This window comes from Gymnodraco acuticeps, unplaced genomic scaffold, assembly GCF_902827175.1.
Source record: "Gymnodraco acuticeps unplaced genomic scaffold, fGymAcu1.1, whole genome shotgun sequence".
NCBI lineage: Eukaryota > Metazoa > Chordata > Actinopteri > Perciformes > Bathydraconidae > Gymnodraco > Gymnodraco acuticeps.
The window spans coordinates 191,669-205,855 of record NW_022990360.1 but is presented as its reverse complement, the minus strand read 5'-3'; positions in this window follow the sequence as shown (position 1 = coordinate 205,855).

Genomic DNA, 14,187 nt, shown 5'->3' with positions numbered 1-14,187 from the left:
ACAGAGTGAGGGACTCAGACTCACGGAGGTCTTGGGGGAGGGAGGTCCAGAGCTTCGGGGCTGCCACAGAGAAGGCTCTATCCCCGAAGCTCCGGAGTTTGGCCTTGGGGATGGAAAGCAAACCGGCTGAGGTGGGTCTGAGGGACCGGGGGGGTTGGTAGAGGATGAGGAGGTCAGGGAGGTAGGGGGGGGGCCAGATGGTGGAGGGCTTTGTAGGTGAGGACCAGGAGTTTGTAATGGATGCGGTGTGAAACGGGGAGCCTTTGAGGACCGGGGTGATGTGATGCCATGACTTGGTGTGGGTGAGGAGCCTGGCGGCTGCGTTCTGGACACGCTGGAGTCTATTGAGGGATGTAGTGCTGATGCCGTAGAGGAGTGAGTTGCAATAGTCAAGGCGGGAGGAGATGAAGGCGTGAATGAGTCGCTCAGCTGCAGGGCCGGTGAGAGAGGGAGCCGCAGCGCCGCTATTTTTCGTTTTTGATTGTTTGTTATGTGGATTTGTAGTATTTGTGTAATAAAGGTGTATTTTTGCTAAATCTTGAGACATTGCCACTGTATGTACTGGCAGGGCCGATTTTTGACATAGGCGCTGTAAGTGATGAAAGTGGGGGATGTTGGCTTATCAGGCGCCCGCAGCTCACAGCCAAAGTGCGAGCGTGCGAGAGAGGGCGCACCGGTACCGGCGCTGTTGTTATTATAATCTGGTGCTAGCTGCGCTAACGGATATAAGAAGTAGATGTTTCTACAACCAGGAGGAGAGCTCTCCTGTCAGACTGAGAGGCTCAGCGAGGTAAAGGACTCTGAGTGTTTAGATAGTTCATTTTAGTCTAAGTTATCTCAGTGGGTCTCAAACAAATATGTGTTTACAAATTATGTAAACACATATTTCCAAGGTACTCCTTTATAATTATTAGGATAAATAAAAACAGGTTTGAAATCATTCCAATGTATACTATCGGACAGTAAACCAAAAATATTGTTTAAAGTTGGAGAGATACACAAATATGCATAAATAAATAAATGTTAAGGTTAAATAAGATATAAAAGAACAACAAAAATAAAATAAGTTATGAATCTTTTTCATATGGGTGTTTTAGAGTTGTACCCCCTAGATCAGGTCTCTAGTAATTGTGTGCTCAAAATGCACCAGATTGAAGCATTTTACTTTAAAATGTTAAAAAAACTCTTCCCGGAGGGGCATACCCCCGGACGCCCCTAGAGGATGTGACGTCCACCCCCCAATTAAAACATGTTCATACAATACTGAATACATTTGAAGCCATTTTGACGTAGCCTCAGCCCCCTTGTTCGTTCTCCCTTTTGGATATAGCCATGTGTGACTGTTTTTATAAATTGTATTTTTACTATTGTATACAAATAAACTGTTCTATTTTTGATAATTGAACCACGTCTCTTGTTCCATGAGTAACCGAACCTGTGTGTCCTAGTGACTTAAAACTTGTCACATTTCCCTGGGTGAAATTCCCGGGGTGGCGTTGTCGGACTTAGTGGTTTAACCAAACTGTTAAATTAATATATTTATGTCAATAAGCTTCTGTTTTTGTTGTGTATTTGTCTTTTGTAGAGATTTTTCATTTATTCTTTATATATGAAATCTCGCCTCGGGCAGCAAATTGGCTAGAACCGGCCCTGGTACTAGGCCTCAAGAGCCTTTCTTGTGCTGGCAGACACATAGAAACAAATTGGCGGAGCGCACTTCCAATCCAATCCAACTTTATTTATATAGCACTTTAAAACCTTCAGACCAAAGTGCCGTACAGAGAGATAAGCTCACACAACATAAAATAAATACATTTAAAATACAAACACAAAACAAACTAGAAGAAACGTAATAATTAAAAAATAAAAACAGCCATATAATAAAAACAATAGACCACTGAAAGCAAATAAAAGCAACAATCTACTTGTTTACGAATGCTAAGGAGAAGAGGTGGGTTTTAAGACGGGATTTAAAAGCAGACAGTGTGGAAGCCTGTCTGATGAGCAAGGGCAGGTCGTTCCACAGTTTAGGGGCGGCAGCAGAGAAAGCACAGTCCCCTCTGCACTTCGCACGCACACACTAAAACGTGCCTTAGCACCGTTGCTATGACTCCATCCTAGGGGAAACACTGATCTATAACCGAGTGTGAGACAAAAGAAGGTGTGGCCATACAGTATATCTGAGCCTTTAGCCAGGCAATGAGAAAAATAAGAAGCTTAATAATACAGAACCAATTCAGCTGTTTTCAAATGAGTCAACAAGCCTGTAATTAACAAGTCCCTGGACACAGCAGCGTGTGATTGACACTGCTAATTGACTCACATTTTCATATTGAAGTAAGCTATCTAACTGGTGAGGATTTCTGACAGCCTTTCCTGCCAATTACCATAGGGATCTTTTTAATACAAGTATTATGTTTGCCTTTCACCCTTTAGCATAAACTGTATGTATAAGACACAGACACTGTTTCATCGCCCATTGGTTTCTGCATTTTGGTTTTAAGCTCATGTGTAATTTTGGCAACCACCATCTTGTATTTTAAGAACCAGAATTGACACCAGAGGCTGGAGCTACAGTAACATGTAACTGTTGTAACTGTTTAAATGGTAGCCTCATCGCAGGGGCGGACTGGGGGGGGAAGTGGACCGGGGATTAATGGACAGACAGGCCCACTTAATGCGCGGCATGTATTGTATTGTACCACGCACAGCACCGGCCCACAAGGAAAACTCCCGGTATTTGCCTCATCCCAACGTAAACCCTTCGTTATTTTATTCACTCTAAATGGGACCAGTTCTGTAAGGGGAGATGCAATATTAACTGTTTTTGTCTTTGCAAGAAATCTAAATTGTTACTTGTAAACACATTGAAGTAGATTATTCAAACCAAAGTCATTACAAATACAAAATAAATCAAAAAAGTTACTGAATGAACATCATGCTCTCTTGAAGAAGACATTAAGTGATTACCGGCACACATACATGTAAATATATTTAACAATCCATTGTCAAATAGGTATATATGTTCATTTAATTCATTTCTTATTTTAACAGTTACATATACCTGAATATATTTTGTGTATATAATGTTATCTTTAATTTGAATTATCTTGTGTGAATCTGTACTGTCCTGCTTTTCAACCTCACTCTGTTGATGCTTAAACTCCTAAAGGTCCATCTTATCGTATCTTATCGTATGTAGGCTCATTTTCTCATAGACTTCTATACAATCTGACTTATTTTTGAGACCAATGGAGTAGCGCCCTGCTGGCCATCTGAAAGAACGCACTCCCACATTGTTTCTAATTGTTTTAACCTGTTGCCGCTTAGTGATTAAACTCAAAAGCAAAGGTGACCCATCATGATCCGTGCTTTGTATTGGATTTGATAGAAGACTTTATAATGGATGGGGAGCTTTTCTTCTATAAATAATCAAACAGACCATATTTAGTTTTAAAGGCCACACATTTCAGCTCCTGCCAAAGAAATCGATGGGCAACCCAATCCCCAGCTGAGAAGAAGATACTCTCATTTTGTCTTGTGAGCTCCAAAAAAAAAAAAATCGTATTTAGCATTGCGCTCTCCATGCCTCCTGTCCTGTGCAGGTCTGAATGGGCATCAGGTGCCTAGCGGGACTCACAGATCAGTGTTTTTCTTTGTTGTTTTTCTGGCATAAACACACAGATTTCTTCTGTTGTTGTCTACGGGAGTCCCTTTGTTTTCTCTCCATTCGGGAAGGTGTGCTCATGCATAAAAAGCACCCCAAATCACGATGCCCGTTAAGGTGCCATCAACAGGATGCTCCCGAATGTGCTGTGTAATGTAGTTGGCGTGTTTCGACTGCATAAGTCATCTATCGCCACATCCTTTAGCAAAGCACCTTATGTCTGGTTCTCCGTAAAGAGTAATATTACCTCTGAGCAGCCGTCTAAATCACCCTCTGACATTTTATTGAATCACAACTGAATGCACATAAGCTACGTGCCTTAGTAGCTTTAAAGAAAGGATGTATGAACGGAGAACAACAAACCAGCAGCCAGCACAGGAGCACCGCCTGCATACTGAAGCTCTGGCACAGGATTAAAGAGACGATTGAGGAACAAACCAGGTTTAAAAATAAAAAGACAGAAGCTCCAAAAAGCATCCAGTTTTCTAGGGCTGAACAATTAATCAGAAATGTGTTGAAATCACAGTATGAAAATGTGCGATATCCAAAATGCAGGCGGCGGCGCAATATTTGTCCAATGTCTCATGGTCCTATTTAGTATCAAGTATCCGGCCTACACATCATATCAATATATAGCTATACTTTTAGCAACATTTAGCATACTGTACAAGTTAGCTCAAGCAGTGCAAAGCCGTCATCATTAGCATACTGTACAAGTTAGCTCAAGCAGTGCAAAGCCGTCATCATTAGCATACCATCAGTCTAAAATTAAGGTATTGTCATTATGCCACAACCGTCCAACAATGACACCTTATTATTGAATATTACTGAATACCAGTACTATATTTTCATATGAACAAATTAATCTAGAATCACATGCAAGGAAGATTTCTAACATGCTTTCAGCTGATTGTTGTGTTTGTATTGTTGCTAAACAAATGTAATGTTAAGTAAATGTCACACATTAAATCCACTTAGTACCTTCATTAATGAGATCATTATTGTTCAGTGTGTTAAAGGTCCCATGTCATGCTTTTCCGGTTGTTACCCGTCCCCTTGTGTTATGAAGGTTGTTCTGCATGTAAACGGTCTGCAGAGTCACAAACCCTCAAAGTACACCCTGCAGCGAGTAAAACTCTAACACAGAGAAGACCTGTCTGTGCTGCCCCAGAACGCCTCGTTGAGGATTTCTCTTTTTCCATTTGTTTCTTCCGGGAACCAAAATGGAGCTCCTCACACACCAGGATCCCTTGGCGTCACTATCAAACGCAGTGGGGGGACCTTTAGCGTACATGTTCAACTAACAGGGAGTCCCATTGACTTGCATAGAGCTCCCTGAACACTGGTAATAGACGAGTTGGGATGGCGCAGACCCATTCTCACAGTGTTATAAACCTTTTTCTTTCTCAATATCAAGCCACACTTATTGTTTTTACTTCGGCTGTGAGTGTTTGTGTGTGCTCAGGATGAGTTTCGCTTGTTCTCGCTGTATCGCCGACCCGGAAACCACACCAGTAAGCCAGCTCAGTGAGCAACGAGCCTCGCAACGTCCCGACCAATCAGAGCACACTGGGCTCACAGGGGGGGGCGGGGCAGGAGCTCCAACAAGCCATTTAGGACAGAGAGTGAATACACAGAGATGCTGTTTGAGAAACCAATGTGAGTTTGGAAAATTGCACAATTTAAATCTCTTCTAGTCGACCTCAACAATGGAAACATGATCAGTAGAAATGGCCATGACATGGGACCTTTAACATAAATACAATATAATAATATAAATGGCATTACTTAGTGAAACACTCAAAACATGTTTGTGGTACAGATCCTTCAAAAAACACACCTTTTATAATATGTTTTGAATAAGAAAAAGCAGAACAATTATCGTTTGCATATAAAGCGAATCATAATCGAAATAATTAAAAAACAGATTTTCGAAAATCGTTCAACCCCATCGTATTAGACTGGACTAATTTCTATGTGAGTTTATCCGTGAATGTATCCTTAGAAATTCATTTTAATATAGTTATAATAATAATAATTCTTTAAAATGATCATTCCCTTCAATATTGCGAACCATAAAGCAATCAAAATAATCACAAATACACATTTTTGTACTATTCATTTTTTCTGAAATCGTTCACCCCTACTGTTACAAACTGGACTTAATTCTCCATGTGAATATGTCACATGAAGGGACTCGAGAGCATTGTAGGCATTTTAACATATTGAATCATTAGCTACACTCATTCCCAGGGGTCAAAGGTCAGCCTGACAGGTTCACATGACTGCTTTTAATTATCAGTGAAATGTCAGATTCATTAGAGCTCGCAGTTAGACTCGGCCTCGGTGAAACATGGCTCTCCAAATAAAGCGATGGACGTCTATATTAAGCTACTGTCACTCTGCACAGTCTCTGGATCTCCTTTCAGACCACCGCTGTAGGTGTTGGTTAAAGTAGGTCATTCCACCTCATTAAACTCCGTCGGTGCCGAACATATCTCGTGGAGCAATAAATTGGAGGTTTGGGCCACTGTAATACATGAAATATTCATTTTGAGTTCATTTGAGTTGCTGCCGGCATCAATTTGTTTGTTTACCTGCTGTTATTTCCAGACACAACAATCCATCAAGCCAATCCTAATATGTGCTATACTGGAAATACCTAATGACCAAAGAGGGATTTTATGTAATTAGAAACTTTAGATGAAAATAAATTCTAGCAGTAGTTTGACTTTCTGTGGTAAACTTTAAATATCGCATTAATATTTTAAGCGTATTTGCTTTAAAAGCTCTGAATTGGCACCTCCAGGATTTAAGGATGAGTTCCAGTTTGTCAGTGAAGCTAACGCTAGCTCAGCAGCTGAGTGGAGACGGAGAGCTGACGACAGATCGAAGACAGGAAGATCAGATTTGAGTTTAATTAGTGTACTTATAGGAGAGCAACTTGGCCAATGATCTTCAATAGAGCATAATTGTTGTTCTATTAAAATCACAACTTTCAAAGAGACACAGCTGTATTTCTAACTTACATCACTAACAGTGTCTTAAGCTGTGAAAGTTGATTATGTTCATTGCATCTGTTATAATAACTTTAATCTGAGCTTAACGGTGGCTGAGCCGTGCAAACGCGCTACAGTGGCCCAACACATGCTGCAAGAAACTCATACCTGAATAAATGTGAGCATAATTGCTCTGCGTTTTGAACAAATTACAATCGAATAATACAAATGGCATTTACTCAATGGCACACTCCTACCCTGCTTATATTTAGCCAACGTGTCATTAGCAGTAAAATAGATTAAAAAAAGACCATTTTGTTCTAATTGCTTCCTGAGATGTTATCTTTCTGCCAATTATCTAAATCAGGCGTTTTCAAAGTGTGGGAAGGTGAGCTTCCCCTCAGAGAACATAAGAACAGCCGCCCCCCAATTATTATTGCTATTATTATTATTCTTGTTGTTGCTATAATGCAGGGGTATTCAATTGCATTTCAAAGAGGCCCAGTAAGAGACTGTCGCTGTCTACCTTTCTCTTCTTTGAGCAGGCCATTTGAAATGACTCTCTTCTTATCTCGTCTCTGTGTTTGAATCTATCGTGCTGACTCACCGACTGCACCGATTTGATTGGCTGAGTAGCGTCACCTCCTTAAAACATTAAACAACAAGCAGATCATCCTCTGGCTGCAGCCTTGACCGGTACTTGCTTTTGATCAAAGTAGCCTAAGTATTATTACGATTAAAATAAAGGGCAGTGCCGATCCGAGCCGGCCGTCAACGGTCCGCTGACGACCGGCCGTTCTGTGATTCGGATGGCCAGTCCGCCCCAGCCAGGACCGGTGCATGAACATCCTAGCTTCAAATAATCGTGGTCATACTTCCTCCGTTTTTTCTGCCAGACGCTGTCTCCTATCTCACTTTAGGTAACTTCACTAAAAATCGATCCATGTTGCCAATAGCATAAAGTTAGCTGAAGTTAACTAGCTAGATTTAACTGTTTATCGTTCTTTTTTTCTCACGCTGCCCCTCCTCTGAAGCCCTCTGGCGCCCCCCGGGGAGGCGCGCCTCACACTTTGAAAACCGCTGATCTGAATGAATATTCTACTTCAGACATAACGGTGTAAACCTGTATTGTATTACCACAGTCAAAACGTTGATTGCACTTGTTGAAGGTAGTATCTGGTTCGGTTCCCTGCTGTGTGTGGTTTGCCTCGTTGTGTTGAATGTGTCTCAATGAGAGTTATTAGTCTCTAAGGCCCTGTGTCCACATTGCGCCTTATTTCTGATCGCTCCACTGTTTTTGCAGACTTCTTTTTGAAAATACTTGAACTTTTCAGGAGTCATGGCAGAATCGGAGGGAAAGCTTATTTCTGACTATGTCCTCAAGAGTCACAAAGCATCGTAACAAAGCCCTAAAGTCTGTGTCTTTGAGCAGATCGTCCTCCTCGTTCTCCTGATGTCAGACTGAGCAGTGACAAACTATCTCCTACAAACTGAGAGCAAGAATCTTCCAGTTGATGTTGATAATGTAAAGAACATGTCAAACAATATAAAGTTGCCAAAATGCATGAAGGCAAATGGTCAAAGCTAAACAAGCGCTGATACGTGTTTAAGATATCATCATATAACGATATCTAAACCATAAACCTGTTAACATATCTCTTTCAGTAACCCACTCACACATTCCTCAAATGCTCTCGGTGAGTGTTTTGGATGTTAGGAAACAGACTTAAACACTTAATCTGGCTGGTGACACCGCCCGATCTCGTCATGGATCTTTTCCAGTCGTTTTCATACCTCACTCTTACCAGCACTCGTACCACCATCACCCAGTTAGCTTTAAGCACATTGCCCACTGATTTCTCTAATCCAATCAGATGATCAGGTGTGCCAGCTGTCACAGCGCGACACTTGGCAGAAACACGGAGAGAGGAGCAGGCTGCAGAACAGCCGGCGAGCAGCCATGCACGGCCGATGTGTCCTGTTAAATAATCCATTAAGACATTTACTTTTTTGCTAACCTCACCAGCCTCTTTATGCATCTGCTTTAAATGACACAGCAAGAGGTTTTGTCAGGATTTCTTTTTTTTTACTGGAGCTGTTCCTGTTTGCCAGCTCATAGATTCCTAATGTGAACCCGGAAATGAGTACCCAAAAGTTCCCAGCAATGTATAGGAAGGGTCCCCAGCACATGCATAGGTTGGGCACAATTAGCATACATAGCATTAATAAGCATTATAGCAAAATAGTTAAATAATGGCTTGCCTGATTTTGACCATTTTGGAGTAATTTTGGAGGTTATTGAGGATGTTTTAAACAATCTCTGACATTTAAGGATAAAGAATTGCAGTTTTTACCAGAATGTGGCCTTATTTGTACACCCTTTCGGCTGATTTTATGATTTGTTTATCGATTTTAGCGCTTTAGGGGACTTTTGTTATCCTAAAATTGGCAGAAATTGATTCAAATGTTTTTCCAAATCGTAAATGTTTTGCTTTTGTCTACATATACTAATTCATGATCATTTGTGTAACTTGCAAATTGCCCAACATATGTGAGTTATCATCTGAAAGTTTCAGATTTCTATCATAACACTTTGGGGTACTCAACATTTCCAGGTTCACACTGCTGGGATTTAGACTATCCCCCCCCCCCCCTGCAGCAGATAACAACTTGGCTTTGCAGAATCACAAGTGGCAGATTTGGCCCCCCAGTGTTCCTGAAGATGTTGCCCACCTCAGTGTTTCATGCACAGCTGTGTCACTGTTCCTTCCTATTGTTACCATATCCTCAAATGAGTGGGAGATTTCACCGATGAATGCCTTGATTATCGCCCACTCCCAGCTAACTATATTGTGATTTCAAGAAAGGGATTATGATACAAAGGGGACTATGGACCCACATTACAAAAGGCTCACAAATACCTTTGCTGCAGTTACTGTACAACAGCATGTAGGCATTGCATATTTTATTTCAGTGGAGAATCTGAGCAAGCCTACACGCTTCCTTTTCATGCTTACGTACAACATACGGACCCCTGAGGTCATCTCAGAAACTGGCATATAAAGGAAAAAGCTGTATTTCTAGCTATTTTCAGAAAAATGGTTTAGGAAGCAATTTGTTCTGATCGCAAATGGTAGCTTGATGGCATTTTTGCAATTACAACTAATGATTCCATATTGTACGTTACATATAATGGATGACAGAAATAGCATTTGGGCTTTCTTTGAACACCACATCAGAAAGCATGCATTGTATTGTATAGAAATCACTTTTTTCCCTTTAGGTCTGTCATACAGCAATGTCCACATCAATGTATAATGAACATTATGGATTCATCTTGCCTTTAGGGGAATTGGCTTTGCAGATGAAGTCCTTTTCCTGTATACGCTTGCCTCTTATGTCTTCCACCCAGATGGAGTTGCACTCAGGTTGATAGCATCCTGAGAATTGCCAAAGGCATTGTGAATGTACGCACACTTCGCTTTTTCAAGTGCCTAAAAATGCATTGTTACGGTTTATTTTCCCCTGCGCGGTACAGCTCACCGCTGAACTCAGAATGACACAATTTCTCTCCTGGATCACACCGTTTGATAGAAACTCTTTTGGACAGATAGATAGTATGATGGGTGGAAAAAAAGAGGACCAATGTGGATATAATTAATAAAACAAACAAATTGGGACAGGGAGTGTGTTTGCCTGCAGGCGCGCTGTGACTCGCTTCCTCTTCCAACACGGCTCTCTCTGAGTTACCCTTAAGGTGAAACATCCAAGGGCATCTGAGCACAGAGCAGCATGTGAGTAACTGTGCACTTTTATTAGTTTGACCAAACTTGATGATTCTAGTAAAGCACAGTCGATAAATACTTTAAAATGTTCCAAAAATAGGCGTTTTTTTATATGCATTGCTTATGGAGGACATATTCTGCCCATTTTCAGGTGTATATCAGTATGTAGTGTCTCTACTTTAAAGAGTCCTCTCCTGCTGATGTTCAGGTGTATATCAGTATGTAGTGTCTCTACTTTAAAGAGTCCTCTCCTGCTGATGTCCAGGTGTATATCAGTATGTAGTGTCTCTACTTTAAAGAGTCCTCTCCTGCTGATGTTCAGGTGTATATCAGTATGTAGTGTCTCTACTTTAAAGAGTCCTCTCCTGCTGATGTTCAGGTGTATATCAGTATGTAGTGTCTCTACTTTAAAGAGTCCTCTCCTGCTGATGTTCAGGTGTATATCAGTATGTAGTGTCTCTACTTTAAAGAGTCCTCTCCTGCTGATGTTCAGGTGTATATCAGTATGTAGTGTCTCTACTTTAAAGAGTCCTCTCCTGATGATGTTCAGGTGTATATCAGTATGTAGTGTCTCTACTTTAAAGAGTCCTCTCCTGCTGATGTTCAGGTGTATATCAGTATGTAGTGTCTCTACTTTAAAGAGTCCTCTCTTGCTGATGTTCAGGTGTATATCAGTATGTAGTGTCTCTACTTTAAAGAGTCCCCTCCTGCTGATGTTCAGGTGTATATCAGTATAGTGTCTCTACTTTAAAGAGTCCTCTCCTGCTGATGTTCAGGTGTATATCAGTATGTAGTGTCTCTACTTTAAAGAGTCCTCTCCTGCTGATGTTCAGGTGCATATCAGTATAGTGTCTCTACTTTAAAGAGTCCTCTCCTGCTGATGTTCAGGTGCATATCAGTATAGTGTCTCTACTTTAAAGAGTCCTCTCCTGCTGATGTTCAGGTGCATATCAGTATAGTGTCTCTACTTTAAAGAGTCCTCTCCTGCTGATGTTCAGGTGTATATCAGTATGTAGTGTCTCTACTTTAAAGAGTCCTCTCCTGCTGATGTTCAGGTGTATATCAGTATGTAGTGTCTCTACTTTAAAGAGTCCTCTCCTGCTGATGCTCAGGTGTATATCAGTATGTAGTGTCTCTACTTTAAAGAGTCCTCTCCTGCTGATGTTCAGGTGTATATCAGTATGTAGTGTCTCTACTTTAAAGAGTCCTCTCCTGCTGATGTTCAGGTGTATATCAGTATGTAGTGTCTCTACTTTAAAGAGTCCTCTCCTGCTGATGTTCAGGTGTATATCAGTATGTAGTGTCTCTACTTTAAAGAGTCCTCTCCTGCTGATGTTCAGGTGTATATCAGTATGTAGTGTCTCTACTTTAAAGAGTCCTCTCCTGCTGGTGTTCAGGTGTATATCAGTATGTAGTGTCTCTACTTTAAAGAGTCCTCTCCTGCTGATGGTCAGGTGTATATCAGTATGTAGTGTCTCTACTTTAAAGAGTCCTCTCCTGCTGATGGTCAGGTGTATATCAGTATGTAGTGTCTCTTCTTTAAAGAGTCCTCTCCTGCTGATGTTCAGGTGTATATCAGTATGTAGTGTCTCTACTTTAAAGAGTCCTCTCCTGCTGATGTTCAGGTGTATATCAGTATGTAGTGTCTCTACATGTCTCCATGCTTTAATGTTAAAAAAACTCTTTATTTTTCTCATACTGCCTGTGCTGCAGCACCTCTTTTCACCCTCTGTCTGAAACCAGAGCCCAAACATTGATATATGTTCCGCCCCCTAGCCTAAAATGTACAATGTATTGGAGCGCTAGCCAACAAAAGAGCGAGTGTTACATAGTGATGGAGTAATGGAGGCGTTTCAGGGAGGGGGGGGGGGGGGGTAGTGTGTGGGAAAGACTCCCTCCTAAGCGAACACATATATTTTAGCCTTTGCAGACCATTTACATGCACTAAAAACTACAACACACTACAGGGAATTAATCACCTCGAAAAGAATAATAAGTCCTCTTAATTCAGTCTTGCAGCATAACTTCTCAGACAAGTAATTTTTTTGTTTAATTTAAAGTATTCCAACTTTGGGATTGTATCCCTATAGTTTGTTAAAACCAAAACAAACATCCTGACAGAACAAGATGTGAATAATGCGTCTGAAGAAGGTCTAGCTGCTATATTTGTCCCACTCTAATTCGCTCATGTGCGCACCTTGCCTGCATATCTGCACGTCCGTATGTGTCATGCCTGCCTCCGCGTCCGTCTGTTCAGCGGCCGTGCTCTGATTGTCCAGGTTGTCCGGGATCATCAGCTGGAAAAGCCTGTCCCTTAATCCCCAGTCCCGTGTTAATGGTCCACCCTGGAGACCCCGGGCGGCAGTCTGAGACGGAGGATGAGTGAGCAGTGCACTTCACAGAAGGAACTGATGTAAATGTGAAGACATAGGCTGTGTATGTATGAGAGAACAAAGTCGAAGAACCATGGGCTATATAAAGGCGAGGGCCGGGTTAGGGGATTGAAGGAGGGAGAGAGGGCGCCTAACCTCATGGGAATACGGCAACTCATCCCCAGTGGGTGAAGTAGAGGCTGCGCTGACACGTCAAAGCAAGATCACACAACTTATTTGATCAAGGCTGTGATGTCCCACTTTGTTGGAGCGATGTGTTATCCCAGTATATTGTAGAGAAATATGTGCCTCTCTGTGTGGCAGCAGGCTCTGAGATGGCATTGTGTTTAATATATGGCAGCGGCTGTGTATCAGAGCATCATCTAGATCAGTGGTGTCCAAACTACGTCCCGGGGGCTCAAATGCGGCCCGCAGCAAATTCAAAATGTGGAATGAAACTTGAGCTTGTCTTGTGTTGCACTTCTTAAATATATCTCTAAACATATATTACACAGTAGTGTTCATGTGTTAATAAGCCCATTTTTTGTCGATTAAAGCTGAAAATATGTTCTAACAAATCTAAGTTGATAAAAGTCCAATAACTTATTACATAACAACCTTGAAATATACCCTTCCTATGTCCTCTTATGATAAGCAATCTAAGGCTTCTGTTTTAAGGATTGAGCTTGAACATAATTGAAACCCCATGGAGAGCTGTCATGTATTGGATTGATTTCGCTAACTTATAACTTCACTTATGAGGCAATAAACCTGACCTCTAGTGAGTGGCTCAGCCCTTCGAATATTGTTCTGTATGTGGCCCTCGTGAAAAAGGGTTGGACACCCTTGATCTAGAATAATATGATGACAGAGAATCCACTCAACAGATATTGTTGACGTGTGTTAGAATGTGTACCAGGGCCCGTGGCTGGTCACTAATGAGCCCCTGGTGAATATTTAAATGTTGGTAATGAGTTTTGTCTCTCGAGTTAACAATTGGAATGTGACGGGTGGTTATCATTTGCACACTTTATGGGAGAAATCCTGTGTATCCTGATGGAATTATAGACATCCAAACTATATTAAATATAATGGAACAGATGTGTTTTCGCATAGTGGAAAAAGACGTCTGTTTGCTTTGCATGTCCGCTGAGTTTTAGGAAAATCAGCGCCCCATCTGTTTTGCTAAACACAATTTGAATGAACACCTGTCGCTCTTACGTGCCACCACTGTCACAATGTCACCCTGTCTGTGTTTCTGTGGAAAGAGAGACTGCATATTGTGACAGCAACCTTAAACTTGACCGCAAGTACGAGTCAATATTGAATGCCTCGCAAAATGCAGGTATTGAGAGTTGAACAAG